Source organism: Pteropus medius, unplaced genomic scaffold (assembly GCF_902729225.1).
Source record: "Pteropus medius unplaced genomic scaffold, Ma_sr-lr_union100, whole genome shotgun sequence".
In the NCBI taxonomy this organism is placed as follows: Eukaryota; Metazoa; Chordata; class Mammalia; order Chiroptera; family Pteropodidae; genus Pteropus; species Pteropus medius.
The window spans coordinates 1-6,908 of record NW_024342493.1 but is presented as its reverse complement, the minus strand read 5'-3'; the positions used below and the strand labels follow the sequence as shown (position 1 = coordinate 6,908).

The window sequence follows — 6,908 nt, the reverse complement described above, 5'->3', positions numbered from 1 at the left end:
GACCTCCGACTTAAAAGCAGAGACTGCAGGTTCTACCGCTGGGTGAGTCCCCGGAAGGTCACGGGGGACCGAGCGCGGATGTGACATCGCAGCTGCTTCTGCTCGGCCAGGGGCTCCCGGCTGTGACTGCGCCTCGTCGCTCCACTGTGGCTGGAAAGCGCACCGTCATCGCGTGACCCGGTCCTTCAGAAGGAAGATGTGCCGTGGCTCCTTCTGGTTCAACTCAAATTTAAAAACGGAATCGTGGCATCGAATAAAGGAGAGAAGCAGACGTCACCGCAACGTTACTTCTCTCCCCTGGGTCGCCTTCTGGCCCGAGAGCCTGGCTGGGGCCCAGAGGCGTCCTGAGCCCCCACCAGCAGAGGGGACAGTGGGGTGCGCCCAGACGTGTGGGCTCACGTGCACCCACCGCAAACCCTCCGGGGCCCGTGAGCGTGAGGGCTGCCGATGGCGTCTCAGGATGGCACGCTGCTGCTCCGAGCACCCATCCACGGCGGACCGGGCTCTGGCTGCACGAGCCCAGACATCTGGGAGCTGGACCCACACGCGGGGCCGTGGGCCACATGCTGAGTCCCTGCTGTTAGGACCTGCAGGCAACTGCCTTGTCACCCTGGCCCGGTCACGTGGTTCGTTCCAGGGAAAGGACCCCAACAGCAGGAACTTCCCGGGGTTCTGTGGCCCACTTGGGGACCTGTCCAGGCCTCGCCTGAAGTGACACTCCAGCCATCAAAGGAGCGAGAGCCTGGCAAACCACTGTGGCTTTGGCTCGATTTTTGGGACCAGAATTGACAGAACACAGCACATCGCGTTTCCTGTGGGCGGAGCCGAGGGCTCCGGGGACCCTCGGAGCCCAGACAGCGCCAGTCTGAGGTTCGTCCCGGCCGGACAGGGGTCAGCGCCCCTTAAGAGTGAGCACTGAGGCGGAGGTCGGGGCGGTGCAGACGGGGTGCGCCGGGCAGCTCCTCGCTGTGAGCCCACGAACTGCGGGCAGGTTGGCCGCGTGGCGCACGCACCGCGTGTGCTGTGCAGCGTCGTGAGGGGGCCGGCCTGGCACATTGCGGCCGTGACAACAGGACCCCCACAGCGCCACGGCCTGCGCCCGGCGTGCGTGTCCACGTTCCACAAGGCCGAAGGAGGGCCCGGCACTGCCGGTCTGCCATGCGCTGTGTCTCATGAACCGAAGTGACCCGCCGCCCGCTCACCAGCGTGCCCCCCGCCAGCCTGCTGTGGCCTTGGTGGCGGAGCTGGCAGCCTCCTGCCTGCGCGTCCTTGGCCGGCACAAGCCTGTGCGTTTACGAGGCGTCTGGACGCCCTCCCTCGACACCAACAAGGCCCGCCCCTCACCACCGTGCCGCGAGCCCGCCCGCCCCTCTGCCGGCCTCGCACTGACCGCGTCCTGTCCTGGGCCGTTCCCTGCCCCCTCCTTCCCGCCACTGTCACGCTCACCGGCTGCGGCGTCCCCGAGGGTTGCACGGGATGGAGGTGGCGGGCGAGGCCATGGTGGCCTGGGCGGTGATGGACTCACCAGGAGCTGGGACCGCGGCTGGTCACGGGGCCTGACGCCGAGGGGTCTGCGGGCCGTGCCGCTTCCCCTGAGAGGGCCGCGCTCGTCCCTCGTCTGCACTGCCTGTGTCCCGAGCTCCCGCCTTCCCGGCACGCCTGGAAGGACGGACGGGAGCCAGCCTGCCAGGGGAGCAGGCCGCAGCGCGCCCGCCACCGTCCCAGGCAGCTGCGGTCTGGGCTGTCTGTTCCCAGGCACAAGCAGGGTCCGGAGAGGGTGACGCAGCCAGTGAGGATCCTGAGTCACGGGTCCTGGCCAGCAAACCCGGGTCGCTAGTGCCCGTACCGTCACCAGGGCCAGCGCGGGCCCCAGCCAGGACGTGGCCCGCCTGGTAGGCTGGTTGGGACTAGTTACCTGGGTGAGGCTAGTTACCCGGATGAGACTAGTTACCCAGGTGAGGCTAGTTACCCGGATGAGACTAGTTACCCAGGTGAGGCTAGTTACCCGGAGGGCACTAGTTACCCCGTTGAGACCAGTTACCTGGATGGACTAGGCACCCGGTCGGGACCAGTTACCAGCCTGCGCCCGGGCTGGGGTGGGACTCGCTCTCCCCGGAGACCGCATGCGCCCGGCCGGGGCCCTGGGAAGGTGGTGGGCGTTGGGGCACTTACGATGGGGCTAGCGTTGATGTAGTCGGAGCTGCTGTGGCTGCCCTCTGGTCTCAGCAGGACCCTGGAGTGGTCGTCTGCAAGCAAGCCGAGAGCACGGGGTAAGGCCCCATGCAGCCGCGGGGGTGTGCGGAGCGGGGGCCCTGGGCACCCCAGCTGCCACATGGTCCCCCTCGGCCGCGCTCGGCCATGCCGAAGGGCCCTGAGCATGACCTTTCCCCCCTCCCCGCCATTCACGGTCCGTCCACGCGAGGGGGAAGGCGTCAGGGTGTGTGGGGACGACACCACGCCCAGCTGGCATGGCGCGTGTGGCCTGCTTCTCTACGCCGCGCTCCAACGCCGAGGCCAGGCGCCCTCTGCAGTGGCACGGAGCACCTCTCAGCCACACACGCGTGTGGCAGCGTGCGCTAGGCCGCTAGGCCGCCGGTCAGCACAGAGTTCTGTCGTCAGGGAAGCATTACGTCCTGGAGGCTGCGGGTCAAGGTTCAAAGGCAGCAGAGAGACAGGGATGCAGAGGAGACAGAGGGGCCACGTTCGCTGACAGAAACGGCCAGAAAAGGCGAAACGTTTTGACCGATGTCGGAGCCAGACACGTCGGTGGGGACTGAGGACATGCGATCTGGCAAATGTGTTTGATAAGGAATTTGTCTTGATTTTGGCCATGGAGCCACCGCCCCGTACGTGCAGTGACATCCCTCTGCCTGTCGTCAGGGACGTTCAAAGCGGGACCCTCGGTGGCACGTGGAGGACAGACGTGGGGAGGGGAGGTGGGGACTCGCCCAGGCAGTGCTCGCAGTGGGGTCCCCCACGAGACGCCCGCTTTCCTCCCCGCTTCGCTGGGTGTGCAGCCACCCGCTCGCGCCTGCTTCACGATTCTGGGGCTCGGGGCATTGGCGAGTCCGGTGACAGGATTCACTTGGGGACCGTGTCTCCCAGACCGGGCGCCTCCCTGTCGGCCTTGTTAAGACACCAGCGCTGCCCTTCCCAGCAGAGACGAGACGGGACAGAGCCCACGCACGGCGTGGTGTGCACGGGCGTGTCCGTGGCACGCGCCCACACACCTGTAAGTGTTCTGAGGTGTGCGCGGTGGCGGTTGCCTGGCCGCCCGCTGAAGTGTGCATAACGATGCCAAACCCCACGGACTCGACGGCTTTGGGCTCCTGCACAAGTCTATTCTCGAGAGACTGAAATGGGCAGTGGCAGGAAACCGAACTACAATTTACCAGAAGAGCTGCCCCCACCGCCCCCCGGGCACCTAACAGGCTGCGACACGACCCCCACACGGCGTTCCGAAGGCGGGGTCTTCCCGGGGTGCTGCACGGGCGCCTTGGGCTGGATCCGGAGCCGGGACAGCCGCTCGGACGTGGGCGCCCCTTCCCGAGGGCCGGAGGTCCCGGCCTGGCAGAGCCTGGAACGAAAGAGCGTGCTTCCAGACGCTTCCGGAGGGCCCGGGTCTCCCAGGAGCCCCTGCCTCCTCGTTAGTATCGCCAGCACAGGCGGCTTTGGGGCCACCGCCTGAGGACCTTCGCACAGAGCACGGTCCTGGGGGCAGCGGCGGGCGCAGGGAGGAAGGACCGGGGCCCACGGACTCCTGGCCTCGGCCTCGCCGTGCGGGCCCAATGCTGCCCAGAGCCGACGGGCCTCCTGTGGTGCTGCGCAGGCCCAGACGTGGGGGGCCTGGGCCCCCCTCATCTCTAAGACGGTGCAGCCGCCCTGCCCCTCAGGCGATCGGGCCCAGTAAACCAGGGCCGGCTGGACTTTCCAGATGGACAATTAAGAAAAACGCTTCATAAGTTTGGGAGTCTGGTGAATAAAAACGCACGGGACGAGCCTGGCCCTGGCGTGTCGCTGGGTCGTTTGCCTCTGACGAGGCGCCCAGCAGCTTTTATCAGTGCTGCTGCCTCTTTCGACCTCGGGGTCGCTTCTAAGTGTTTCATGCCCGATTCTGCCCGTCTGTGTCCTCTGGTCTTGTTCCGGGCAGCTGAGCACCTCGCCACGTTTCTCGCAGTGCGCATCTTGCGGGGAGCACCCCTCGGCTTCCGCGTGACCTGCTGTCGCCCGGTGCATTTAACTGACAAGGAAAGATCCACGGCGGCCGCTCTGTCGAGGGGGAGGGAGGTTCCCCGCTCCGTCGAGGGGGAGGGAGGCTCCCCACTCCGTCGAGGGGGAGGGAGGTTCCCCGCTCCGTCGAGGGGGAGGGAGGCTCTTCTGAGGAAGATCCCTGACTCGGGCTGCCGTGCTCGCTCCCTTCCTGAACCTCTGAAGCGTGGGCCGTGTCCGCTGCCTCGTTCGAGACATTTCGAGTCTCTCTGATACTTTGTTCTAAATGTAGTTTCACATGTGTCACCGATGGAATGGGAACCATTTTCCCATTTTAGGCTGAAAAAGCTAAGTCCCAGAAACACCCTGTGAACAACCGGGCAAAGGCCACCTGGCCAGCAGCCAAGAGCCCAGGTTTCAATCCCAGCCCTGCCTGGCCCGGTGGCACCTGGGTCGATTGAAGTTCACGTCTGTCATCTGAAGGGCAGGGTGATGCTGTCCACCTCACAGGGTCGCTGTGACCAATGGCGCACACTAAGCGCTCGGCGTAACGCCTGCCCCATAGCACGGGTTCTGGGGACAAGGTCGAGGTTACACACAGAGCAGCAGGACAGATGCCGGGCAATGCCGGGCTCCTGTGCGTGAGTGACGGGTGTCCCTGGGCCACGTGGGTGGGTGCAGGACCACGGGAGGGGACCTGGCTGGGGGGGACGCTGTGCAAGCCCCCCAGTCAGGGCGGGGGCCCCAGGACACAGGAGGTGGGGTCGCGGCTGAGGGCAGGAGGGACGTGGCCCGGGAGCCCCCAGACCCCGGCTCAGCACCCCTTCTGCAGAGAGGCCCCCTCAGAGGTGGACGGGGACCAAAGCCAGGTGACGCCCGCCGACCCTGGGGCCTGTGGGTGATGCGCACGTCACTGGAGGGCGTCTGCCGGCCCGGTCTCCGTGCGGGGCCCGGCCTCCCGCGCAGACGGGCATCTCCATGGTCCAGTCCCGCAGGCTCAGGGACGATGGCAGTGAGCGGCTCTGCCAGGCAGTCCCGGGTGAGCAGAGCTGTGGCCTGCTCTGGGCCACCCCTCTAGCCTGTCCCCACCCTTGGCATTGTGTCCTGTGGCTGCCGTGACAAGTTCCCACAAACCGAGCTGGTCAGGACGCCACGTCATCACCCCAGCTCTGCGGGTCAGAAGCGTGAGGCGGGGCTCCCGGGAGAGCCGGCCCGGGCCCTCACAGCTCTGGCCACCGCCAGAGCCTCGGCTCGTGGCCCTCCCCGTCACGCCTGTCACTGCGGCCTCCCTCTGCCTCCTCTGCCGCGAGGCGCCGTGCGGACAGTCGGGACAGGTTCAATGGGGACCTGAGTGTCCTCTGCGGCCTAATTCCTTGTCACGCAGGTGGATGCTCACGGGCTCCAGGGACAGACGCGTGGGCACCTTCAGGGCCACTGTCTTCCTGCCACGCCCAGCAGGACAAGGCGCCACCCGCTGAGACGCAGGGTCCCTCGAGCGACCCGTTCCTCCTGCCCCTGCAGACCACGTGGCCAGGCGGATGCCACCGCCCTCCCGCAGTGGCGAGGCCGGCATGGCACCAATGGGCGCCCCCGGGAAGCCTCCGCCTGCGGCTCCTGGGCAAAGTGCTGGCCGGAAACACACAGGGCGTAGGGGTCTCCGTGGCTGTGTCTGCGGGACCCCCTCTTCCAGGGGGACCCTGTGGTGAGGTGGGCACTTTGACGGGTAGCAGAGAACCCGTCTGCCGTGGCCTGCTCGTGAGCCTCCCAGGCGAGGCTGCCAAGGCTGGCTGGCCACGTGCGCTGCAGGGCTGTGGGGACGCGGGGGCTGGTCACTGCTGGCCTCAACCCCACGGCGGCCCAGCCCCTGTGCCAGGACGGCACGGAACGGCAGGTCTGGGGACCAGGCTGGAGAGCCTCGTGTGAGCTGGCAAGACAGTCGACTCCTACCTGGCTGGTTGGTGTAGAGAGGGACTCGTGGCCGCCGGGAGGAGACGCCTTTTATCGGGGATGCGTCACTTCGGAAGGCAGTGGGTGTGAACCACACTGGACGGGCGAGGCGCCAGGGCCGCCTGTGTCAGGAAGGCCCAAGGCTCGGGCCCTTTCTGCAGCCTGAGGTCCCCAGCGCTGATCTGAAGTGACCGGGGCGGGCACAGAGAGCGGCCGTGCCACACGCGAGCCGAGGGTGCGAACGCGGACTCCGTGGGGCCGCCACGCCTGTGCCACGCCTGTGCTTGACGGCGCCGCCCCAGGGGCAAAGCCTGACCAGGATGCTGTGCCGCCAGGATGGGTCCTGCCTCTTCCCTGCTCCCCTGAAAACAGAAGCACCCCTGCCTGAGCCACGCTGCAGTTGGGACGGTGTCTGCCGGGCGCAGCCGGGAGCGGCCGCGGACCTGCTGTGCTGTTTCGGACGCCGACGAGCACAGCCTCCCACGAAGGGGCGAGAGGCGATGCCGCCCGCCTGCATCTCGACCGGTGCCTGGGCAGGGCGTCTGGCACCTCCCCCGCCCGTCAGGCCGAGGCAGAGCTCCGCGGGTGGCCTTCAAAGGCAAGCGGCTGTAACTCTCGGTCACTCGGCGGTGACCAAACCGGAATATTCCTCGGTGGAGATTCAGCCAACCAGAGGCTGGTTGGGAAGGGAGCTGCAGGTGCCGTGTCCTGGCGTGCGTCTCAAACAGTCCCTGTGGGGGCCTGAATTTGTG

At 67.1% G+C, this 6,908-nt stretch overlaps 1 long non-coding RNA gene across 1 annotated transcript; it reads right to left on the bottom strand.

Moving 5' to 3' along the window:
- Nucleotides 1–1,467: 1,467 nt before the first annotated feature.
- Nucleotides 1,468–6,876, bottom strand: LOC120605430 (uncharacterized). Its single transcript, XR_005653630.1, has 3 exons — nt 6,157–6,876; nt 2,173–2,246; nt 1,468–1,812 (listed from the first exon to the last, which is right to left on the bottom strand). It is a non-coding gene; the product is annotated as an uncharacterized LOC120605430 (long non-coding RNA).
- Between the last annotated feature and the right edge of the window lie 32 nt (nt 6,877–6,908).